The 26,147-nt window shown below is 35.9% G+C and overlaps 1 protein-coding gene across 6 annotated transcripts in view; it reads right to left on the bottom strand.

The window, feature by feature from the left end:
• PDE4D (phosphodiesterase 4D) overlaps positions 1–26,147 on the bottom strand; it is a 359,916-nt gene that overhangs the window by 102,298 nt on the left and 231,471 nt on the right. The gene's annotated exons all lie outside the window — the stretch shown is intronic.

Here is a 26,147-nt window from a genome sequence, read left to right as displayed (position 1 = left end):
TGTCCCAGTAAACAAAGTGCTGCGGTGGCATTAAGGCATATGCATGTGCTGGAGCACATCTGCAGGCATTAGATTTGTTGTTTTATAAACAGATGGAAGCAGTGAGTCCTTTGTTAATGGCCAAGCAGCAGAACTTCTGTAGCCATTTGTGTCTTTGAACTACACAGTTTAGATTCAGCACTTTTGGTTATTGTGTTTGGTATGAAGAGTGGTAAAGAGGCTTATCATTCCTAGAGAACACTTTTCTCTAGCGAGGCTGAAGGACGACGGAACAGAAAGAAAGAGAAGGAGAGAGTAGATGCTATTTTACATAGACAGTAAAATTTCTACAAAGGGCTTTGAAAATCAGTGCAGAGACCTTGAAGAGGAGTCTGCAAACAACACTGGTACAGGGTGGGTGGTGCTGAGAGGATGCGTTCATGGCAATCTGTGTTGCTTGAGAGCCCGAACAGCTCCATTTGGTAGTGTATGGAGGCTTTTTGCAGTATGTGGCTTCATGTTTGGATGCCTTGTGGTATGCAGTCTGAGAGCGGATTAGCAAGACTAGCTGTCGAGGCTCATTTGCCATACTAATGGGGACAAAAATAACACTGCTAAAACATTTAAGAATGAGGGATAATATTTTTTTTTTCACATTTTTTTCGCATAATTTTTTAAACATAGGTAAGTGTTAGCAGCATATTATGCATTTTTGCTGAACCCATATAAAGTATTCATTTTGAAAATGGTGTTCATTTGAAGGTTTCCATGTACAGCTAAGGACAGCAGAAAACATGCAGTGCAAGTCAGCTGTTGATTACAAGTGTCATAGCTGGTACATGCTACTTTGTACCAGCTTATCTCCCATTGACCTGAGGTTTCAATGAGGTTGCTGCTTCAATCCTTCGCTGAAGTGACAGGATTCCCATGACCATTTTTTCCTTTCCTAAATGAACTAATCAAAGAAACATATATTGCTTATTTTGACACAGATGCACATGGCCTGGCAGAGGATAGATTTTTGTTTCATTATTTATTTCACTGTTTATTTTTACTTTGCACATATTTCTAGAACTGCAAGCTTACTGCCAAATTCAGACTATATTATTTTCTTTGTATTTACCACTCAGACTATATTATTTTCTTTGTATTTACCACTTACAGTTTGAATATAGAAAAGCAAGTGTAGTTGGTTTGTTTGTTTCTCTTTTTAAAAAAAATAAATACAGAAAATATTATTTAAAAACTTCAGGAGAGTACAATAATTTAATTCTCTTTTCACTGCAGTTTTCAGAACAATTACCTGTCAGTAAATCCAAACACATACATTTCTTCCCAGGACTGATTTGATTTGATTATGCCTGTATCTTAAAATGTCCTACTGCTTTATGAACCTCAAACTAAGAAATCTTAAACCATGAGACAACAAATTAGACTCTGCCACCAGCCTTCTAGGTGATCTTGGACTGTGCAGAGTTCTTCTTTGCCTTTCATTTCCCCTATTTTTGTGATGCATCTGTGAATGCATCTGTGAAATCTCCTCACAAAGAGTATTTGAGAATATATTGGAAAGGTCAAGATACCATGAACACTACAGTAAAATGTCCCTTGCAGCTTCTAGTGTCATTCGTTCATAACCACATTGCCATTGTTACTAGCATGACTACTATCACTTGTTATCAATCAATGTCTTTTTAGCTTGAATTCCTAAATATTGCAGGAACACAAAATAATCAAAATGGTAATGAAGGGTTTAGCTCATAATATTCAAATTTCCTAACATTAATATTTTGTTTCCTGAATAACTTTTATACCCTTTAAACAGCTTCAAGAAAACACAAACTCCTAATCAATACATAGTCTGTATACCTTGTTTTTCTATTGAGGGCAGGAGGGCAGATAATTCCTGCAATTTTAGGTAAAACAGAAGACTGTTCTCAGTAAGACTAAATTCTTCTATGGCAGTATCTTTTCAAATATATATGAGCTTAAAGTTAAAGGCTGGATATAAATAAATGAAGATTAATGTAAATCCCTCTCACAGAATGAAAATTTTGAATAAAGAGTTAATACTAAATTGATTTATTTAACAGTGGACTTAAATATTCAACTGAATCAAAAGTATTCAGTTGGATTAAAGAAATATGGTTTTATTTGCAATTTTCTTTTATTTTCTTCATCCCCCTTTTGTGGACACCACATGAATATTATATTACCAGTCTTATTTCTTCCAGTCAGAAACTAAGACAGGCTTCTACAAATGATTTCACTGTCAGATTGTAACATAGTCAATTTTTAAAATTTAGAAGTCTCTTAGGTGAAACTGCAGTTTCACCAGCTGGGAGAGGTCCTTTGGTTTGCATCTCCAGGAAAGGACAAACTTGTGCAAGACATTGCTGTTGCAACAGAAATTTTATCCTGTTGTCCTGCATGGCGACCACTAGATGGGTGTAAAAAGTAAAAAACAGGATCCAAATATATCAGCTGGATTTGCCTCATGCTGTTCCAAGAAAACGTCTTTTCTGAACCTATGCATCAAGAAAAATAGTGTTCAGCTCTACAATTAAAGGAAAGTGTGAATACAGAAATATTTTTTAAAGAAACCCATGTTTATAATAAAAAAATTCTGAAATGTTATAGTATTTAGATCTTTCTTAGACATTTGCCAACACTTTCAGATACAAAAGTTTGTAGAATTCTATATCAAAAGAAGAGTTATTACAATGAAAATTATATAAATTGTTTCTTTGGCTGAATCACAAGTGTTATTTTTAAGAAACTGTACTTCTGACAACACTGTATCAAAAGAAGAGAGAATCAGAACCCTTCCACTCCAGTTCTTTGCTCTTTGTTGTTGCATATACTGGAAAAATCAAAAATTTAAGACACAAAATAGGACAGGCTCTTTAACTTGCCTGAACAGAATTTGCTAAAAGACATCTGTGCTTGCTTCATATTTATCTTTTCACTCTCAATAGGTTTAAATCCACAGCAAGAATATGCTGTGAATTAGAAAGAACAGAGAAACAGAACATCTTCATGGAAGTTGTTGCTAAAGAGGACAGGAACTCTTTTGCTTTCATTTCACAGGTAGTAAGTGGAAGTTTAAAGACAGAATTTTACACCATTGCTCTGCAGCCAGCTCTGGGCACTTTGTATAACACATGCAAACTGAAACTGCCTTTGGTGACAGAAGGATTTGGCACAGACATCACAGAATTTTATAGGTTCAAAGAGCTTTGCTGCAACTTCAGAGACTCCAAAGCCCTGAAAAGCCAACGATAATTCAGCAGCTTTTGTGTCTGCATTTTGACAAAATGTTTTAAGGCATTAGCAGATAGTGTTTATCTTTAGAGCCTGCCTTATTCAGTGTTCAATGCTGACAAACTTGACATGAGACGAAATTCAGAGTTTTTTCCTTGTTTGGCTATTCATCTTGTTTGCACTTCTTGCCCACTTTCTGTCATCCAGGCTCTGTATTAGGACGGGGACAAAACAGAGTGATTTGCTCCTAACACAACAAGTACAAATAACACCACAGGCAAACATTAGGAAGATTATTAGAGATTTGCTTCAGACAATACTAGGACTCGGTTGCAAGAACCAGAGAGGTTCTGGATCCTGAATCTTAGCAGCACTTTTTCATTGTTAATGACTGCACAACTTCTTTGCATAATAAAAGAAACAGTGGACTTCCTTTTGAGTCCCTAAAAAATGGTTTCCTACTCTCTGCCATGCTGCTAAAAGAAAAAATGTGGAGGCCTGTATATAAAATATAGATTTTAGTTACATAAGGAATAATAGCATCATAATCACTATACCCAAGAGTTTATAATTAAGGCTGCATAGAAAATCTTAGTGTTGGTTTTCCTTAGTACTGAGAATTTAGCTCTAATCCTGCAGCATTTTTTTTGGGGGGGGGGGGTAATTTTCTTTATTTTTGTGTGGTTTTTTTTTAGAGAAATATGCAATAGTAGGAGAGAAAAGGAAATAAATTTCACCCTAGAATTAAGAACTTACTAGACTTTTTAAGAATGCAAATTGTATTCCTGCTATTCCCCTTAAAGTGTCTCCCCACTTTCATCTTGGAAACTACAGGGAGGGAGAGTCAAATTAATTGAATCTTGGGGACATCTTATCTTTTAAGGCCATCTTTAGCATTACAGAGGGACAGAGGGACAGTTCTAGAGGAGCAATTTTTTTCCCCCATCAAAGAAGCCCATTGTCCTAGTGTCAAGCAATCTCTCCAGCCATCTGTGCTATGACCTATATACTCATCTCAATGTCTTCACTTCCAAGAAGTGAAGCTTCTTCTTGCAGTGTCCTGCTTTTTCACCTGGTAGCACAATCCCAATATAACACAAAATAGGTGCATTTGGTGTAGCAGCTGTAATTCACTGAAATTATCAGAGAAGACCTGCCCTGCAGCAACTCCCTTGGAGCAGGATCCAATTTAGAGAAAAAGCAAGGTAATAAAACTATAAGGTTCCAAGGAAAGGGTAAACCTTTTATTGTTTGTGCCCCAGGACAGGAGTCCATCTCTGAGGAAGGAAGCCGTAGCAACTGGAGAAAGGGAAGGAATGGATGCTGCCTTCAAAAGCAGAATTGCTTGGATTGCTTCAGATTTAAAGCAGTGGGTCACCATAGCTGATGGCATGCACCATGAGTATGGAGAATTGTAGAGAAAGGCCAGATTGTGCCTGTATCTAAGACTGCTCGCTAGGTCTTTGTGATTTCACTTGGGCCTTTTTGTTGCTTATTAATAAACTAAGCATTAAATTGAGACAACAGCTGACTTGGGTGTCCCTTTTATTTTGTCAGGCATATTTATCCCTAAGAGAGAGATGTAACTTTAGAACTCTCTTTGTCATAAAGAAATAAGTTGTCACTAGTCTGCTCCTGCCACAGGCTCCCAGAAGATTTTAGATATTGATAGGCTAACCTGCAGCATCAGAAAAAAAAAAAAAGTAAAAACCAAGTAAAACTAAATAATTGGATTTTTATATTTAATACCAAGCTAATTACTTGTTTGAGGCCTTTCAAAATGTTTCCTTACTGACAGTGTCTACCCAGTGATGCAGAAAAGTCCACATCTGTGATCTCTTTTCTTTCCATCTTTTCCCCCAAGACTACTTAAAAAAACCAAAAAACCCAAAAAACAAAAAGCCCAAAAAAAAAAAAAGCCAAACAAAAAAAGCCACCAAAAAAACCAAGCCAAAAAAAAATCCAAAACAACAAAAAAACCCCTCAGTAAAATGAGGGAAGAAAAAGAAAAACATTTGTATTGATATAGAAGGAATATAATACCTACTCTCTACATTTGAAGAAAAAAGTGTTTATATATGAACTGATATTTTTATATTCTTTGTAGCAAAATGAAGAAAAAAATTTGCCTTCCATTAGTTAAAATATTTCCAGTCAATTGTAACCAAATGATATTAAAAGGAACATATGATCTAAATCTGAATTTTCATGTACCACAGTAGAATTCAAGCCAGCTATCTGGTTGTGGTTTTGAGTTTCCAGTTCAGCGATTCAGAAAGCAAACCCTGTGATTAATGCCATATTTAGAAGTGATGTGGGTAGATTTTCCTGTATCAAAATTCTAAGCAAAAAATAAAATACAGCATTTTGTGATTGTTTTTTTAGCAGTAGAACTTGGCTTTTGTTCTTGGCATTAACTCTTTTTAGAAACATTTGAGTGAACAAGGCTTAATATTAGGTCTAAAATTACAAGACTTAGTATTAAAAACCCAGGAAATGGACAAATAGAAGATGTGTAGGATGAAAAACAAGCAGACTGGTTTGTAAGAACTGGTCAACTCAAACATGTTAACAGAGTTAACTATTATCTATGCTATTTATCTTCTGGGTCATACTTTTCTAGCAAGCATCTCAGGAAATCCAATCTCTCAAAATAAACTGCTTCATATTTTGTTATGAAGTTTCCAAGCAAGGAGTTTCCTGGGAAGACTACTCAATATCTTTGGTACTTTAGCTTTGAATTGTTTCCTGGTACTCAACTGAAGATGTGCTTTCCACAATGTTACCTCATTATTACTAATTATACCTCAGTGGTCTATCCATTTGGCAGCAAACACTTTTTTAAAGTACCTATTACATCAGCTTGCCTTTTGTGCTCAGCTGTACCGGGATTCCCTTTGTTATTCCTTTTATTTTTTCCTCAGAGAGAATATCTTCCCTCACCTGGCAAGTTTAGTTCTCTGAACTAGGTCTTGGGAGTGAACTTCTTTCTACTAATATGATGCTCAAACTGAATGCCAGATTCCAGATCATATCACATGGATTTATGTTTTGATGTTTCTTTGAAACTGTATAATAACAATTTAAACAAGAACCACAAGAGAAATGAAATTAAAAATAATTTCCAAGAAATGTGGTAATCTGTACATGCTTTTATTAAATTTAAGTCACTTTGTATGGTTCTCCTGATCTAATAGATCTAAGGGGATTAATATTCCTACTTTTCGATAATAAAAAAAGCCACCAAGACAGTAACTCTTTTTTCCCAGTGCTTCTGCTAAAATCTGTGGCAGCTTGAGATCTGAATGAGAAAACCTGCAGAAAATGTTGAAGAATTAGAAGTATTTTAAGCAATCTGAGAAAAAGAATGTTGAAAAACAGAACCACTTGATCCAGACATGAGAAAGACTAGGCAGCAAGCCCTGGGGTGCTCCAAGTATCCCACGAGCCTGCTGGTCCCTGACACCCCCATATGCCATTGCTGCAGGTACTCTTCACCTGCATTTCTAGGATTGCACTCTCAGCCGGAGTGATGGTTCTCTGTTCTACTACTGTCATTATTTGATTGCAGTGACACATTGCAGTATCACCATTCACTTAAATCATTCCATAATCCTATGGGTTTATGATTCTATGATCCCCAGGGTTGGGGAATCTACAACTTTCCTGGGCAACTTGTTCCAGTGCCTCACCACCCTCACAGTAAAGAATTTTTTCCTAATATCTAATCCAACCATCTGCTTTCTTTCACTTTGAAGCCATTCCTCCTTTTCCTGTGAATTCGCATACTCTTGTAAATGGTCTCTCTCCATTCTTCCAGTAAATTCCCTTTGGGTACTTGGAGACTGCAATTAGGTCACCCCAAAGCCCTCTCTTTTCCAGGCTCTACAAACTTAACTCTCTTAGTATTTCCTAATAGGAGAGGTGCTCCATCCCTCTGATCATCTTTGTGGCCTTCTCTGGACTCTGTCCAGCAGTTCCATGTCCTCCTTTTGTGCTGTGACCCCAGAGCTGATGCAGCACTGCAGGTGGGGTCTCAGCAGAGCAGAGGGGCAGAATCCCCTCCCTCCCCTGCTGCCCACACTGCTCTGGATGCAGCTCAGGACACATGTGGCTCTCTGGGGTATGAGTGCCCATGGCTGGGTCATGTCCAGCCTCACAAGTCCTTCTCCCTGGAGCTGCTCTTGATCTGTTCATCCCCTCAGATGTTGCCCTGAGCAGCACACTGGTCAAGTCCAGCACACTGCACTTGGTCTTACTAAACTTGTTAAGATTCCCATGCACCCACTACTTCAGCCTATTTAGGTTCCTCTGGATGGCATAAATACTGAACTATCTTCAGATGTTTTTTAAAAAATCGCTTTACCTAGTTTATTTAAGTTCAAGAATTTTTTTTTTTTTTCTTTCCAGGGTGAGTTTTGATTCAAATATACCAACTTCTTTTTCTCCACCACTACTCTTAGGGCAGTATTTGGATGCTAGGATACAAAACCAACTTGCACCAAGTGTGACCATGTGGCATAAATTTACTGTAATGCACAGTGCCATTAATGTTTTATTTTAAATGTAGTAGAATAAAATTTCAAAGCATATCAAAATACTTATTTATAAATTAATAAAAATATGCAAATCATCCAACAAACATGTTTCCTAACCCTAGTTAAAATGCAGTTTCCCTAAGATATTAGCAGAACATGGTTGAGAACCAAGATGGTACCAGAGATGAAAAATTCAATACCCTGAAAGAGCTCAGCCTCCTCTTTCTGTGAATCCAGTCAGATGCCATTATGAAAAGCGATTAAATTGCTTATATATTCTTTGTGAATTACTGGTGTGATAAAGTAAATGTAGGAAAACAGGGAGTTTCTCAGACCTATAATATTTAAATCTATAGTACTGATGAAAACACAGAGTCCATATAATAAGTAAAAATATTCCAAGCGATAACACTAATATTCATTACGAAGTTTCCTAGCAAAATGTCTTCCTGAGGCATCATGATATACAACCCCAATGGTGATAAATGCTAGGTCACAGAAGATATGGTTACACCTACCCTGTGTAGGCAAAGATCTTTTGCAAGGAGTACCTGTGACAGAAGGTGGCAAAACTAAGCGTTCGTGGTTACTTCATGCTATTTTCCCATATCAGAAAATACAGCACAGAATGATAGAACCATAGACTGGTTTGGTTTGGAAGGGACCAAAAAATTATCTCGTTTCAGCCCACCTGCCATGAGCAGGAATACACCTTCCACCAGATCAGGTTTCTTTGATCTCCATCCAAATTGACCTTGAACACTTCCAGGGATGGGACATTCACAATGTTTCAGGGCAACATGTTCCAGAGGCTTACCATCCTCACAAAGAGGAATTTCTTCCTAACATCTAATCTGAAGTTATCCTTCTTCATCTTAATGCCATTACCTTGTCTCTTGTCATTACATTCTCTTATAAAACATCTCTCTTGAATGTTCTTGTAGGCCCCCTTCAGGTACTGGAAGGTGTTCTAACGTCTCCCTGGTGTTCTATATCTTCCTTCCCTTCTCTAGGTTGAATAAGCTCAGCTATCTCAGCCTGTTCCCCTAGAAGAGGCCCAGGTCCTTCTTAGAAAGGGATCCAGTGAGCCAGATGGTGTGACCATTATAACAAGAGGACCCGCAATCCTCAGTATTACTTAGTTCATAATTATTAAATCTTTGCACAACTGACCTTAAGCAACCCTTTCTTCAAAAATTGTGCATTGAAGAAAATGGGTAAGGGTTGTGTACAGAAAGGTCCAAAGAGAAGAAGCTCTAAAGCCCAAACTATGGGGACCTTGCACATAGAAGGTGATTTGTTTCACCAGTACAATGTGCACACATAAATATCAACATGAAATCAAGGCCAGCTTCAGAGAAAGGTGGACAGGAGACAGCTAGATAAGAAATTGCAGTTGTTTCTTTAGGTATTGTTCTAGATTGCCCATGAAAGCTTTAGGTAAAGGATGCATAATTATATTTGAAAGGAAACATTTTTTTTTTTTTTCTACCATTGTAGCATTCCTCTCATTGCAATAAGCAATTGCTGGCAATAAATCACAAAAAAAATTCTGCTTCCACAGGAATTTGTGTTGGGATATGTTAATAGCAATTATCACTGAAGGAAAGCTATATATTTTGTAAAGGGTGAAAGCTCAAGGTACTAAGACCTTTAGAGTTCTAAAATTTTTCTGCTTTTGTTAAGCGAAATTGTTTCATCCTTTCCACTTCAGTTCATTTCAGTTCTTTAAATCCTGGATATTGGATTTTTTTTTTTTTAGTTTCTATTTTGTTATATTGAATTATTTTTATTTTATACTGTATTTTTGTATTTAGTTTACCAAATGTGCTAGATTTTTGTCTCTTCCTCTTCCATAGACTTCTACTAAATGTATCAAGATATATGTAGTGATTTGATTTCTGAGGAAGTTCTTTGCCACATCCAAGCAACAACCTTTAAAGGATAACAAGTTCAGAAGCTAACCTTGGAAGATTGCTAAGATGAATTACCTCTTGCGTATGCACTCACACTTGTGTTAGACCCTGATCACATTCACTGAGTGCATGTAATTTCAAAGATAATTCATGTCACAAGTCCAAAGCAAATTATAATCTACAATAATGAATCATTTAGGTCTTGTTTTTCCTGATTTTTAGGACATTATTTTAATGTTAAATGTATTATTACAATGCCTAATAGCATTACCTAGGAGGGATGTCTGGTGTTCCACAGTATAGGACTGTGTTTTCTTGTTGCTAAATCACAAAATTCTGTGCTGCAATTTTCTTTCCAAGTTTTTAAGAGGCAAAGAGGGTCAACTGTTGATAGAAAGTGACAGAGGAAATAATATTTTTTCATATCTAAGACATTCTGGAAACTGTTTTGTAAGATACTCTAGTGACTCATATTTTGTTGTATAAAGTAGGGTTTAGCCAAGTGTCTGCAAAATGTGGTTTTTTACTGATTCTGTGAACCTCTTCATAAATTTCAAAAGGTTATAAGTATAGGCCAAGCTTAAGTCTGTCACCTCATGTATCATCATTATTGAAAAAAATCTGAAGTGCTACTGTAGTATTTTTCAAAAATCTCCTGTCTTGCCCAGAGTCTCAGAGGACTCTGAGGAAGAAGTCCCTCTTGGGGGGGTGGTATTTGTGTCTTTCACCACAGAAGACAGGTACTGATCAAAGGGCTACCAAGAAGTAAGAGTGATTTTATTATCAGGAACTGGAAAGAATTGCTCCAGCTGCAAAGCACCTGAACCAATGATTTACACCAACTTTATCCTGCATCACCAGTTAAGTATTTTTCATTCTTGAGGTATCCACATGCTTAAGCCATGAACACTCACAAACACAGATTAACTCAAAACCTCTGAGCAGCTACTGCTCAGGATGGATCAAAGGTCCATCAAATCCACTGTTCTCTCTCTACGAGTGCCAAAAGTGAATGCCAATGGAAAAGGGTAAGAAGGAGCAAGTAGAAGTGCTACATCTTCCTTGTAACCCAGCCCCTCCTCATTTGCTCACTCTTTCATTGAAACAATGCTCTGAATACAAGAGTCATTCCATGCCAAGGAGATAAAAAACCCAAAGTCCTGTACAACATATTTTAAATGTTTGAGTTAGGTAATACTTTCATTTTAATCTCTGTGGTTTAGTACCTATTAAGTAAGGATGATACAATTCCTTCTATCACAAGGGCAAGGTGGAAATTAATTTATTAATCTGTGAGAAGCAGTGAAGTGTCATAGTGGTGAGCAGAGCAGAAAAGCTAATGAAAGCACTAGAGCTGCCTTTACAATACATTTGAACAGCAGATTGTCAATAAAGCATGTGACCATATAATGAGAAGCAAGAAAATGATAATATACTGAATATCTTATGAATTGAATTGCATTTGTTTTGAGCACTCAGTGAAGTAAAAATAATATAGAACCATATAGGTAAAGTATAAAATTATTTATGCACAGGACTAACCTAAAGTTCCAAAGACATATGCAATATTGACTTTTGTGCTTGACTTTTGAGTCATAATAACATGGATATCAAGTTATTGCATATACATTTGAGCACATGTTGAAGACCCTTGCATTTACTATTGCTTATCTCCAGTTTTCTATTTCAGCCTAATGTAGTACTGCTAACAGCTGTTAATGGCAGACCATCAGAAATCTGACTTCAAATGTAGTGTTGCAGGTTTGCCTTCTAACAATTAGTACATTAATGAAGAAGAACACATTCCATTTTGGTTATAATGAATATTTGATTAACTTCATCTTCTGCTCATCCTCAAAATCATTGTAATTTCATTCACAGTCTCATTTTGATGAACTACTACTGTAATATAGCGTGTTCTTGTTACAATTTCTTGTGCATGTTCTTGTTACAATTTCTTGTGCTCCTGTATTGTCTGTTTCTACCAGCTGCTATAAGATCTCTATTGAGCACATGACTCCTGGACTCTAAAAGCAAATGTGACAAAGCAAAACCTACAGAGCTATAAATTTAGTGCTTTACCTATTAGTAAAACAAAGAAAATATTGTGTGGCGTAAAGTTACTATACATATAATACAATTCTCATTTGGTGAAATATCTAAATGAACAGAAGTCTGAAAATGCTCAAGGACTATTAAAAAATTTAACTAAAAATGAGAGAAAGCCTCTAACACTGGTTGCTACAGTCTTCAGATGCCAGATACAGTGCTAAGCTAAGCATGCCTCATCAAAGAAATTAGTCTTTCTCTCATAAAGGAATGTAGTAACAGAAAGGCCAATTTACATTGCTTGTAGCAAGACATTTTTCTTCCAGTATTAAATAAACCTACAAGCAGATTATATGCAGTTAATTGAAAGAGAAGCTGCAAAAAATATACTTTTTAAAATAAATGTGAGTGACCTGGCAAGCCAAAGCTGTTAAAAATTACTGTGTATTGCAAAACAAAATAGTTTGTGAAATTCTTCTCACAGAACAAGACCAAATCATTCTATTAAAATTTACAACTCAGTCTTGTGCCATGCAAAAATATATATCTGTAGATCTATCAAGGCCAGCTAAAAATTTCTTGTCAGTTACAGAGTTATCTGTAAGCACAAAGCAGTTCCATAGTATAAGATTTGTGCTCCAATTTGCACTAAAAATCTGGGAGAGATGATTGCTTTCTACTCGTTTTGTCGATTAACTGTCCTCCCTACTGTAACAATTCTTCTGCTGCCATTCTCCATCGGGCAAAATGCACTGCCTTTTTTCATCCTTTCCACAAGCCCTTCCCCAAACACCAAAAGAATGTATGTTTAAACTAACATAAATCATTGCAAAGTCTGGACAAATCATAACAACTGATTATAGAGTTTCTTAGGACAAAATGATTAATATGAAGTATGTTTACAAATAGAAAAAAAAATCAAAAGCATTTTTTTTGATCTTGATGTCATTACTAAAATTGGCATAGGATACGCCATAATTGCTGGTGCCAAGTAGGTGATTATATCACTCAGGAAACATCACAAAATGCACAATCCAAGAGCGCAAAAGAAAATCCATCATCTCTCATTAGCCCCTACAGATGAAAAAATGTCAGTGTAACATTGTTGATTTTAGAACAACATCGTCAACTATTTTCCCCTGATGTCTTGTTATTTCATCCTGTGAAGAGTTCCCAGTAGAATCAACAATTTTGCCAAATAAAAATTACTTTTTGAGCAGTGCTTTTCAGCAAAACTCAGCCGAGGTACCCAAAGCCCTGCCATACTGCCCACACACGGTGGTGGTGATGTGCTCTCATAGCTGGCGCCACTGTAGATGTGCCATCCATCACCTTGTTCTGCTGTAAAACTTGCATACAGTCTTTGGCTCTTAAGGAGAAACCTTAAGCAGATGGGAAAGGGGTCCCAGGCTACTGAAGGAGGGACAAACTATCAGGATATCCTTTGTTACATTTGTTTCTTTTTTGGGAATACAGTAGAATAAGATACTAAAACCAGTTCTCTCCCTGGGTGAGTCATCCTGACTAAATCATTTTATCCTCTTCTATGCTTACATTTCCCTACCTGCAAAATGGGAACTTCATAAGGAACCGAGTTCTGAAGCTTAAAATCAACCAAAACAAAATAAATTAGAAACTACATATTACCTAAAATTAATAGTAATTAATTTTAGTAGTGGGAGATTTAATTTGGTAGTAGGAGTTTACAAAAGGTAACAAGAGAAGTATCAGAAACACTGTTTTTTAGGGTGCATCAAAAGCAGGTATAGGTGAGGAAAGGAGAAATTTAGAAAATTTACTAGTTTTCCTCATAGAAAACCTGTGAAGGAATAGGAAGAATAGAAGACTAGCTTATTTACTTGGTACATATGCTACTTATTTACTTTGGTACATATGCTACTTATTTACTTTGGTACATATGCTTTTCAAGATCCCCTCCATAAAAATGCAGCAGAAGAAGACATTAGAATGGGTATTTCTGTAACTTTTCTATGTAAAAGAAGAGAATAATGCAGAAAAAATACAAGAGAATAAAAGACAACAAAATAAACCATCATCAAACAAACAAATATCCTTCACCAAACAATTATTACAAGAAATTTCATTTAAAAAATTTAGAAAACAAAGGAGAACATCTTTCTCACTTCAGGTTAGAAGCTGACTAGATTTTTTGAAAATGTGGTTTTATTTTTTGCCCCACCAAGCTGTAGTTCTATAAGACAAAGAAAACCATTCTGAATTCTCATTTCAGATAGAATTAAATGGTTTGTTTGGTTCTGTTTGGTTTCCGGTATTTTTCAGAACAGTAACAGAAAGGACTAAATAAATTTTTGAAAAAAAGTTAAATGGACAATTAATGCACCAGATGAAACATTACTGAGGTGTAAAGGAGAAAAACCCGTCAGTGGCTAAATATGTGCTTAGAATACCCTACTACACAGACCTGCTAAGACAGCACATGGACAAGTATCTCCTCCTGGGAATCTTGTAGTTTTGCATTAAGGAAGCCTCGTCAGTACATATCTTCCCACAGTATTCTTTTTTTTTACCCCTCCCAGCCATGGTTTTGTTGCCCACAGACCTTTTTGTCTATCCATGAGAAACACAGGCTATTAAAAACATAGCAGGTTTGTGTACTATTTTCCTCTGAAATCTTTCTGTGATTGTTAATAATTAAGGCAATGAAAACAGAAACCAATTTATATCTGACTTCTCCAATGCATGAACGAAGTAGCATTAAGTAAATACAGTTTTTGCTAATGAACTTCAGTGTCAATATATAGAAGTGCACCATAAATATATAAGGATTTGTACAATTTAAGGGATAGCATGCTTGAAAAATTAAATGTTTGATTAAAACAAAATAAATTCCTCAATGAGTATTAAAAGAAGAGAGGTAAGGCAGAGGATTTTTGCTTATAATTCAAATATTAAAGTTCATACCATTCCCTGGCATGTGAGAAAGTAAAATAAACAATTATGGGAATATCTGAAGAATATCTGAATCTTCAAGAACTATTAGATTATGCAGTAATGTTTGTAATCGTCTCTATATTCTATCCTTTATGGGAAGCTGGATTGAATTTATTTTCAAAGCACCTGCAATAAAAAATATTGCACAAGACCTCATTCTGCAAAGCTAAATTTCAGGAAACGGGTCCTTTAATTTACCATCAATGAATACAGTATCTGAGGCTAATTCAACATCAAATGAACTAGAAAGTAAATCTGAAACCAGATCCTGGTTCTGAGCCACAGAGAGATAGCAAGGTCAAAGAGTTTCAGAAGTCTGCTCTCAAAATCAATATTCACCAATATTTTTATGGTAAGATCCTTCGTAAGATTCACACATTTAAAAAGAGGAGCAGCTGACAAAAGGGGAATGGACTGGACATGTGTGGAGAAGGGAGAGGAAACAATAAAGCATCTTTAAGCAAGCTCATCTCTTTTAGAAAATATCTATCTCCAGCAAATGAAATTATATTTATCAATACTTCATATTAAAGATTTGAGAAAAGGGATGTGCTAGTGAGTAAAAGTACATTCCAAGCTGATAGCCCTTAAATTTTCTTCTCTAGATAAAAAAAAAAACTGAAATAGAATTTCAATTATTATCACAATTTTATTATTACTTTATTTAAGTGGTCTCTTCTGAGGATTTTTGAAAGCAAATGGAAAGTTCTTGAACTCTTCACTTTTTGATTCTATATTTCCAATTGCCAACAAGTATTTAAACTAAAATAAAATCTTATTTTGAAGTAAAAGCCCAAGTATTACTATACTCAATACCTCAAATAGAAAAAAGGAAAAATTGAGAAGGCAGAGAGAGCAGCTGGCCTATCTGAATGTTAAAAAAGACACAGTGTTTTGCTTTCAGTTACAATGAATCATACAGAACTTCTATTTCTAGTACCAGGAACCAATAAGAACATAACTACTGGTTAGGAAATCAATCAGTTTTAGGTGATGAAGTCAAACATTCTGAGGAGCTACTGGAAATGGAAAAATGCATGCTTCTCATCCATCTAGAGCTATATAATGATACATGTGCCATACTAATGGCATGAATACAAAGCAAAACTTTACTTTTGCAATCAATAATTGTAAGATAATTATAAATGTTATAAATGCACAATATCAGAAACAAAGTCATATGGTCATCTTACTAACATGGGGAGAAAGTGTGGGGGAGGGAAGTCTTTCTGTGGTGGAAAAGCTGTTTGGACAAGATGAAAAGCTGTGATGGCTTTACAAAATATCATTTCCTAGTTATTCATTTCCAGCCTTTTTCAAGAATGGATATTCTAAGGAGAAAAATGCATTGCTTCACAGCTGTGAACATCCTGCTTGCCAAAAATGCTAATGTAATTACTATCGTGAATCAAAGAAAAACTGTGGCACTGCTGATAAATATGAGTAAGACCTAAACCCTGCCATGTTTGCCACATCCCTGGAAGTCTTCAGGGCTGTGCAGGATGGGGCTGTCAGTAACCTGACCTAACAGAGGAAAGGTATCTCTGCCCATGACAAGGAGGTTGCAGACAGATGATCTTTAAGGTCCCTTCCAACACAAACCATTCTAACCTTCTGTGGCTTTATGGAAATGCAGATCTCTACAGGTGAAATTCAGATTCATTGGGAAGGGCTCTCTGTAACAGTAAGAACATCAGTTACAAACTGACAACAGGATCACAGTTGTAAGAGAAAAAATCCTTTTAATAGGCAATTGTGGTATTTGAGTTACCACAAATGCTAAGATTTTATGAAGGTTGACACTACCACTAGGGGTTCAAAGAGTGATTCCTAATGTTTTCCCAGCTCATGTCTCTGACCCTTAAATAATGGAAAACATATGCCAGCAATTAAGTCACTAATCATAGTGTTACCAAGCATAAAAACAGTGCCGGTGCCAATATCAACTGAGTCACTTAATATGTTTTCTCAAATGTCCTGGACTCTACATGGCACCAAACCTAAACAGTCATTTTGGTCATACAGAAACCTAGGCAAGAATAGATCTTTCCTTAACAGCATGGAGGTCAGAGCACTGAGCACTGAGGTGACTATCATGTCTTGACTAATGTCAAAAGGGACATTAAAACAAAAACCAAAACAGAGATTAGCTTGACCAGTGTTCCCTAGAGGATAAATCAAAAACAAGCTTTTGCAGACTAGGCTGCAAAGGACACAGCTTCAATATCACTGAACCAGCCAGCATCATTTTCCAGCTCATTAAATGAAGGACATCTGAACAGTTTGCTTGAGAACTGACACAGAGAAGGTTGAACTTTTGAAAAGTAATTAATTATGCAATGGTAGTGTCTATCACTGATGATCAGCAAATTTAGACCAAGGGGTCCCATTGGCTTTGATTCTTATATTCTCTTCTCACACCTTTCAAAAATATTCTAACTTTTTAATGACCCTTATGCTGTGTATATTTCCCCTTGAATGCTGTAATTCCCCCCCCCCCCACAGTGTCAATTACTCCTTGATTCTTGACAGATTTCCTCTATGTGTGGGTAAAAATGAAAGGTTATTATCACCAGGATTTCCTGTAATTTCAGGTAACAGTGGTAACAGCCTGGTACATAGTTTTACTGTCTTTGGGTTCTAAATCACAGATTTCTTTCTATTGTGAAATATATTTTGAACTGTCAGCAATTTAAGGCAGACAAAACTATCAAATCAGGATTTAAATATACTAAAGAGAGGGAGAAGGTAACAAAGGTAACAATCTGCTCACCTCTTTGGACACTGACTGTTTTCTAGATCTAATATAGTAGTTGTAGAAATGGGCACTGAGCAGTAATACTGAAACTTTGGAGGTACTGGGATACTTACAGTGCAGGTTTTGGTGTATTGTAAGCTGCATACTAGGGAAATATTACATTTCAAATTTTAAAATTCTGTTTATTAAAGCATAAGAAAAGAACTGAGAGTTATGAAAGAATATAAAGACAGAGCCAAAATGTTCCCTATCCAAGACACAAACCAAAGAGTTACTTGACCAGAATGTTTTTTCTTCCCTTATCACAGGAAAGGCACACATCTACTATCTCATTATCTTATTCATGCAGAGGTTTATACTGCAGAATAAAGGCAGAAAAGAAGTCAGGGAAACATGTTATTCAATCTGGACAGAAACGAATCACAATAGTTCCTGACACACAACCAATTCTCCTTTCAGCCCTGTTCTGTTGAAAGAACACAATCAGGACTGGTTTGACTTTTTCAGAATCTCTGAAAAAAATTAAATTGCGAAACAGTGGGTATTAAAAGGTTAATAAACCTAAAAAAATTTAGAAAATAATGGAACAAGAGAAAGAATAGGAGCCAGGAATGAAAAGCTATCAAAACCCAATTTTCTGCTGCTGTAAATAAGCATTTACTTAATTTATAGTGCAGATATTTTTTTCCATTTAAATGTTGTTCCCAAGCAAACAAGATGCCAGGACTGAGCAGAATATATTTGAAACTGCGACCTGTATTATGAATTGTTTCATGTCCAGGTGTTGAATGACTGGCAAGAGATAAAAAGAATAGTAGGAAATCAAATTATTTTAGTCTATATATTTCAATTTCAGAATTCAGTACTATTTTAAGACTAAAGTTATGCAAAATTGAGGTTACATAAAGAAAACATGAAACTCATTTGAAAGCCCTAACAATATCTCTGTAAATGTTCCTTTCAACCTAGCTGCCTACTGCAAAGTAGTTTCAAGCCATGCTTTATAGAAGCATGCTCAAATGAAATGATGTTTGTACATTTTTAATTGCTTTCACATCACTGAAAATTATTTGAAGAAAACTTGTGCTACAATGAGCTACAATGAGTGGGAAAGGGGTCTTTAGTCTCCAGCATCAGCAAAGGATCCCTTCAGGGTTTTAAGAACAGGCCAGTAAGAACATATGGTGGGTTTTTTCCCATTTCCACTACTGAACTTAGGGTAACTCTGTTTGTTTGGTAGCCAAAATAAGCATGCAAGGAGTGCAACAAGGGACTAATATGGCCTCTGCCACTAAGAAACATCTGCTGATGAGTATAACCAGAACATCTACAAGCTGAGGTACTGATGTTACTGCTGTTCTTTTGTGACCTGACATTTTCATTTATCATAGGCAAATATGTTCCATTTTACCCTTATTGGGTCTCTAAGAGGAAGCTTAAATAGAAGTCTTGCACTCTTACTGCAAGCATAAGCCTGCTGACTTTTAATTGTTCATCTTTACTTAATCATATTTCTCTCCACAAAATAGGGCTATACCTGCCAACATTTTAAAATGCAGTTTCAGATTTAACAGATGAAAAATAACTAAAAACTGCACACAGGAATCAGACAAAATCTATCCAGCATCTGTGAAACAGCATTTCAGTCCATCAAATGTCCTTCCTCTGTATTACCTTTTTCCTGTGTACACTACAACACCAGCAGATATTATCACACAATCTTTATGCAAAACATGCATAGTAAATATACATATTAATCAAGAATAAGTCAAGAATAAGAAGTAAATACACCCAGAAAGATATCTTTTTTTGCTCTTTTTTTTCAAGGCAAAACTTGAAAAAACAGGTTTTTTTGATCACACAGGGAAAATTAACAGCACAAGTTTGCACAGATGTCTAAACTTGAAGGTCAGGCTTTCTAGAAGTCCCTGGGGAGAGAGCTCAGAGGAAATCTGGGAACACCTGTCTGCATTAGGATGTAATTTCTGATTTTCTGAACAGCCTTCTGGACTTACATGAATTCCCTTGTTGACTATGCTATCATAGGTGAAAGGATTATCTTAAAATAGTAAGATTTTCAAAGCACCAGATTTTTCCTCACCTTTTAATTTGTGAAATTTACAGTATTTTCTATAATAATTAAATCTTTAATTTTTAAATGTGAGAGCTGAGAATGTTGTGTGACTATTAGACTTGAGCACATAAAAATTACTCAATCTATACTAAGGGAGAAGACAATAGAAGATTGATGAAAGATTTTTATGAAAGAAAAATATTTGACTGGAACAAAAGTTAGAATCGGAAAAAGAAAAAAGGTATTTATGTATAGAGTTTAATTCAGACACCTCAGGATGGCATGCAATGAAATCAGCAAGATTAAATACTAGTAAAACCAAGAGGTTCACTTCTGGAAATGTGATACACTTCACTTGATCTCATAGAACATAAGGAGTGCAGGTTTTATCACACTGTGGCTTCTCACAATAAATGTGAAGATATACCACTTGTGAGAGGTAAATAAAATTTTTTGTTCACTGGAGACACCTGGAAAATACACAGATACAAGCAAGGAAAGTGTAAATTATACCGTATAATATAGATGATATATTTCAAGTAGATATGCACATTTCCACAAAAGGACTTTTGACCAACTTTACAGGCATCACACATCTAAGGTGCAAATATAGTAAAAGGATGAAACTGATTTGAGCATGTCTGTATTCATGATACAGCAATAAGGGTGTCAAACAATTTAGGAGATGTTGAACCAGGATGGATGGAAGCTGCAATAATGCAATTGCTCAGTTTTAGGCATAAAAATACCTATTTTATATCTAGAAGTTTTGAAGGCTAAAATTGAAACAAGTATTTTTTTCATTAAGTGAAGTTAACAATATGAAAAGAACAGTTTTCTGGCAGTCTTGCAAAGGTAAATTTTAATGGCATTCAAATGGCAAAGGCTATTTCTAACTCAGTTGGAAAGGAAACTCGGACAGAAAATGTGCAAATGGGAGGAAGTAAAGGTAAACTAGTTACAGTGTCAGAGCTCAGTAATAAGGCATATAGAGGGCTAGAACAAGAGAAAAACAGATATTGGTTAAGTCAAGGAAAGACCACATATGAAATGAAATCACGGCTCACAAGCTTAAAACTACTAAATGTGGAAACCTCTGAGACAATAAAGATGATTATGAATATGAATATAAAGCTCTGAGAAGAAGATGATCTTATATAATTGATCTTGTGTAGGTGACACTTCAGGGCAGCAGCACCCAAGGAGCTTTCATAGTGACTGGTTGTTTACTTCTCAGTATATACCTCTTGTAAAGAATTTCCTAAAAGCACTTACTGCAATCTGCCCTGATGTGTGTGGGGGTGGATGCTGGCAGCAGCTATGAGATGTAGTACAACACCACGTGGAATTAGTCACTGTCCACAAGCAGCCTGTCATGGTGTCAGAGGGTTAACTGGCCTTGTTACAGCACCATCCCACCAGCCTCCAGGGCAGTACAGCAAGCGCCAACATGCAACTCTTTGCCAGGCATTGTACTGTAGGAATACAGTACTTGTGTCCTTTTTCTGAAACTTGTTTTGGGTACACATCATAGAGAGATAGTTTCAGTTGGTTATTATATAACTGCATATGGAAAGTTCTTCAAAATTTAGATAATTAACTGATATAACTACCCCAAAATTACAATTATTAAAAGAAATTTAAGGATAAATTTCAGAAGTACTGAAAGGTATTTTCATTTTAAAAAATTCCTTTTTTTCTAGTCTAAGCTAATTTTTTATTCAAATAATTTATTTGAATAATGATTTTCAATTACTAAATTGAAACAAAGTACCATGAAGCTACAAGAATTTTGTTAAATTGATCTGTGCTGGATGTATTTTAAGAGATCTGACAAAGAGAAAGGAAGTTTTTAATGTTTCTGAAGCAACCATCTTTTTTTTTTTTTTTTTTAATGCTTAACACTTTGATAAAAGGGGGAAAGTATTTCTTAAATAACTATTAAAAAAATTATTTTTGAATTAGTACATGAGGTTTTGAGTCTATTTATAAAGGCACCAAAAAGTGCTGTAATAAAGCTTGCAAATGAAATAGAGAAGCAACAAATTTAAGTCATGGGTTCTTTGTGCCTCTCAAATCCTTGAAAATGAGGTCAGATGAACAAATCTGTTTCTGCCATTTAGCTTCGGAAACTGTTCAGCCATTTTATACATTATAGATCTGAAAAGCTTTCATGATTTTTGATGAAAGAAAAATATTTAAAAGGTCACATAATATTATACTATGCATCTATCTAAGTCATTAATGCCCTCAATCTTCCTTTCGTATCAGCCATGGTACCAAATGAAGAAGTGCAGAAATCTACTTCTGGTTGTGTAATGTGAGCTAAGAAACATACTCTAGGGCATATTAGTCTGAATTAGAAACTACCATAGCTGAAATCTGATGGGAATCACAATAATGAGATTAAGTAATTTGTGCTGTCATTGGAATGACATCACTGCTTAGTGATTTCATGGTTGTGAATTGACCTCACTTTGACTGCAAGGTTCTTTCAATACTATATTTAGCCCAAGTAGGTTCTTGCTGTTGTGTTCTAATACTTCCTATTCCATACTGGACTTCCCTTATTTTATGTGGATCTTCCCCTTATATTATAAAATAATAGTAAAACTACTAAATATTAAAGCATTTATTCAGCATAAGCTAATTTAGTTGCATCAGAAACAATTAATCTGGCTATATATGCATACTGCAGGTGTCACATACAAGTTAGATTTCATGAGTGGTGCTTAGGCTGATTAAACCATTGACATCAAGAGTGCCTCTTTCTGAGGCAGGCATCTAAAATATGTCACGGACACGTCATACCCTGAAAGCAAATATTTCTCTCCACCAAGAGGTTACTAGACCAGGTATGATAAAAATCTGTCTAGATTAGGTGAATCCCACCTATTATGCTTTACACTATAATTGTGCGTCTCAGAATACAAGGTAGGGAGAAAGATAACCTCTCAGTGTGGAATTAGATGCAAACAAATGGTTCAGACATGGTGTAATGGAAGGCAAGGACTTGACTTATGGCAACTCAGCATTGATTCAAGTTGTGACTACCTTCTATCCTCATTTGAACCAGCTGTGAATGGGCTTTTCGTCATTCGGCTGAGCTGTCAATTGAACTCCTCATGGAACTTGCTGTCCTCTCCCTTATTTCACACTAGGGACAGACACTGAAGTGCCACATCTTCACTGGGCCTCATGGTTGTTAGATTTGAACAGAGCTTTGTCCACAAGCTGATAATATACCAGATGTGCTCAAGGAGAAGGTGTGAGAACTGTGCTGTAAAGACAAGATTATATTTTCAGGAAAACTGAAAGTGGATTATTAATACACTCAAGTGAGTGGCAGAGAACTAAATTGTGTGGTTGTGTGTGGTGGAGAAAGAATTGTATCTTGTAGGAAGTGCCTTTCTTTGCTGGAGTTACACTTCGCAATTTGTTCTCTTTGGCAGGATTTGCAATGTTTGTTTATTTAAAAAAAAATCCACATATCCTATAAAAATCCACAATTTCTATAAGGAGTTCTTATCACATTAATGTTAAAGTAACTGGATTTTATGATTGCAATGCTAATTCTTCTGCTTTACAAAAATACAGATATGGGAACATGCCAAAAAAAATAGCTAGAAAACCCAGTAAAAATTATTTTAAAATATAGCTCAACCTGAAATGGCAGTCAAAAAAGCTAACAGCATACTGGACATCAACAAAGGTGCTGAGAAAAAAAAAACAGGTATAATTTTACCACTTTGTGAGAACTTTGGTGTGTTCATGTCTTGGATAATGCCTGCCTTGATCTTTGTATTTCAAGGACACAGCAGTCTTTGACAAAATACAATGAATGGGAGCTAAAATGATCAAGAGATGGGGCAGTAGCCTGTTTAGGGAAATATAAGAAAGCTACAACTTCTCCATTTCTAAAAGAAAAGGCTCAGGAGGTTATAACTGAACATCACAAAATCATGAAGCTGTTGGATAAGTGAATGCAGACTCTTTCACAAAATGCTGCAATGACAGAACTCATTTTAAAGCACGCTAAAGAAAATGGCTTTCCTAGATAGGCAAAAGATTGTCAGAAGGCTGCAGGGGAAGTCAGTTTATTGGCAAATTCAGAAAAGACATTAGGTAAATCTGTAGGCAAAAAGGTACATAGACGATCTGAAAAAGAGAAGCCCAGGGTGAACCCTGTAACATCCCTAATACAACACCAGTTAATGTTGGGCAACAGGATGGACTGCAGAAACTGCACAGGTACTCAGGTATTCCTGTTGCTACAGGTGATAACAGAATACTCGGTTAGGAAGACTATTGGCCAGGCCCATGTCTTATTCTGTTAGAAAATAGACTACTTGATAATTTCAAAATCTACCACAACTTTGTTGACAAAACTGCAATTTTTCCCTTTCATTTTGTAAAAATAATACTTGTTAACATATTGCACTATGGAAAATAGTGTCATGCTGACTTTGCAGACTTCCTCACTAGCACGGAGCAATAAATAAAAGCATATATACCACCTTGAATTTATATGGTTGTCTTGATTTGATGCCCATACTGCTTACAAAAGCCTATTTATCTTAATGAAGTCACCTATGAAGTCCATCAAAGTCAGACTTCATGTAGGAAAGACTATATCTATAGCTTGCAAGCTTTTCTCAACTTTCAGAAATCCCATAATTTTACATATGATACTTGTACTTCAATCCCTACCTATGAGTTTGAATGGTGTGCAGCTTGCATTGAACTTTCCCAGAGCACTCTATTCAATACCTTCAACTACTAAAAGTGCAATTGGATATTATGTGAGGTCCCAACCCTCTTTTGTTTAAGAGCAGTTTTATAAGATATGGCAACAAGGGACAAGTAATATCACCAACAATGCCTCACACAGACAATTATAATACTCTAGAGGAAAAGAAATTCACTCAACAAGGAAATAAAAAGCCTTAACCTTTTAGCAGCCAAGTGATATGAATGCTGTTAATATTGTTCACAGTTATATTTACCTATGTTAACATTCTCTGCCCCGTAGACAAAGATTCCTTCAAGGAGTACCCTGGTTTTGGTGTTGATGTCACCAGTAGTGGGATTCCCATCCTGGAAATCAGCAGCTAACTTTAAATACAGGTCTGATAATAATAACCTAGAAGTATATGACTCATTCAGTGTCATTTATTGAATATATTCATCATCTTTGTAATGGCAATAGGCTTGTTAGCACCAAGGGATTAACCAAGGAACTGAATTATTTTGGGATGGCCAGTTACAAAGCAGTGTGATGTGGCCACAGCTTCCTCCTGTCAGACAGGGCTACCAAAAGATTGGGTCACACTTTTCCCAGAGTTCCACTTCATGGTACCTTTAAATCAGGAAAGCAGTGCACCTACCTGAGGTCAGCATAGCTGAACGTCAGCTTGTTTGTTTGTTCTAGCTCTTCTGCCCCAGAAACAATGCTAGTCACTGATGTCAAGTCACAAGAATTTTTCTCTCGCTATTCAATAAAATTTTATTACCATCCCTCTTGTGATCCACATATTAAAGGTTAGAGAAAGTCCATACAAGAGATAAGTTTTGTCCCACTTATCTATAAATATGTCATAGACTGAGAAATACATATTTGACAACATCTTTCAGTAATTTCCATCATATTGCATACAAGCAATATCACTCACTTCTAGAGCTAAGTAAGAACAGATGCATTGTTTTACACAATACCGCAGACTCTGTTGTTGAAGACCTCTGCTCTCTGGGTTTAGACAAGTCACTAGACAGGCTGTGCCCTTTGCAGGTAAATCTACCCTAAGTTCCAAAACCCAGAAAAGCCTGAACTGGTCAGTGTTACAAAAACAAAATAAACTCAGTAATGCCAACTCACAGAGTAAACGTGTAACTATCTCTAGTCACATAATGCAGAAAGAATTGTGGAAAAAAACTGACAATACTCCAGAGGCTTATAGCTCTTTTGGCTAGTTATATGTATCATGAAACACAAAGGCTGATAAACTGCACTATTTACAGGCAGTAGGTTCTGTCCAACAACTGAGGCTGCTTTCTTGACTTGCCATCAAGCAAGCATTCTCAACTTCTCATTTAAACTTCCAAAATTCTGATTCAATTCTTCCAAATAGATTTTTTTTTTATATGTTCAAACTTTTCTTTCATTACAAAAGGAAAAAATCAACAGAAATATGACATTTTCAGTAGAACACTACTGCTTTACTGTTCAGTGGCAAATAGTCAAGAAAATGTAATCATATTATCATTTGGCTGTCTCAGCCAAAGTTTAATTTACTGTGATTTCTTTACTTCCTTGTTATTCCTTCTCTGGAATAAAAAGACTCATCAATTGTCTTAGTTGAAAAATCTGCACAAACATTTACCCCTTCTAGATTATTCTCTAGAAGATTTATGATATAACACCATACTTCACAATCACACCCTGAATGTAGGAATGAGTGGGAATGTGTGGAAGAATTGAGCAGCAATAACATAACAGGTAATAACCCTTATATAAGTCACTTTCTTGTTCTGTATAAATACCAACCATCTGCTTTTTCTTCAGTCACCATAACATCGAGATAAATTTTCCAAGCCAC

Source organism: Vidua macroura, chromosome Z (genome assembly GCF_024509145.1).
Source record: "Vidua macroura isolate BioBank_ID:100142 chromosome Z, ASM2450914v1, whole genome shotgun sequence".
NCBI classification, from domain to species: Eukaryota; Metazoa; Chordata; class Aves; order Passeriformes; family Viduidae; genus Vidua; species Vidua macroura.
Note: the sequence above shows the minus strand (reverse complement) of the source record. Positions and strands in the feature narration are given on the sequence as shown.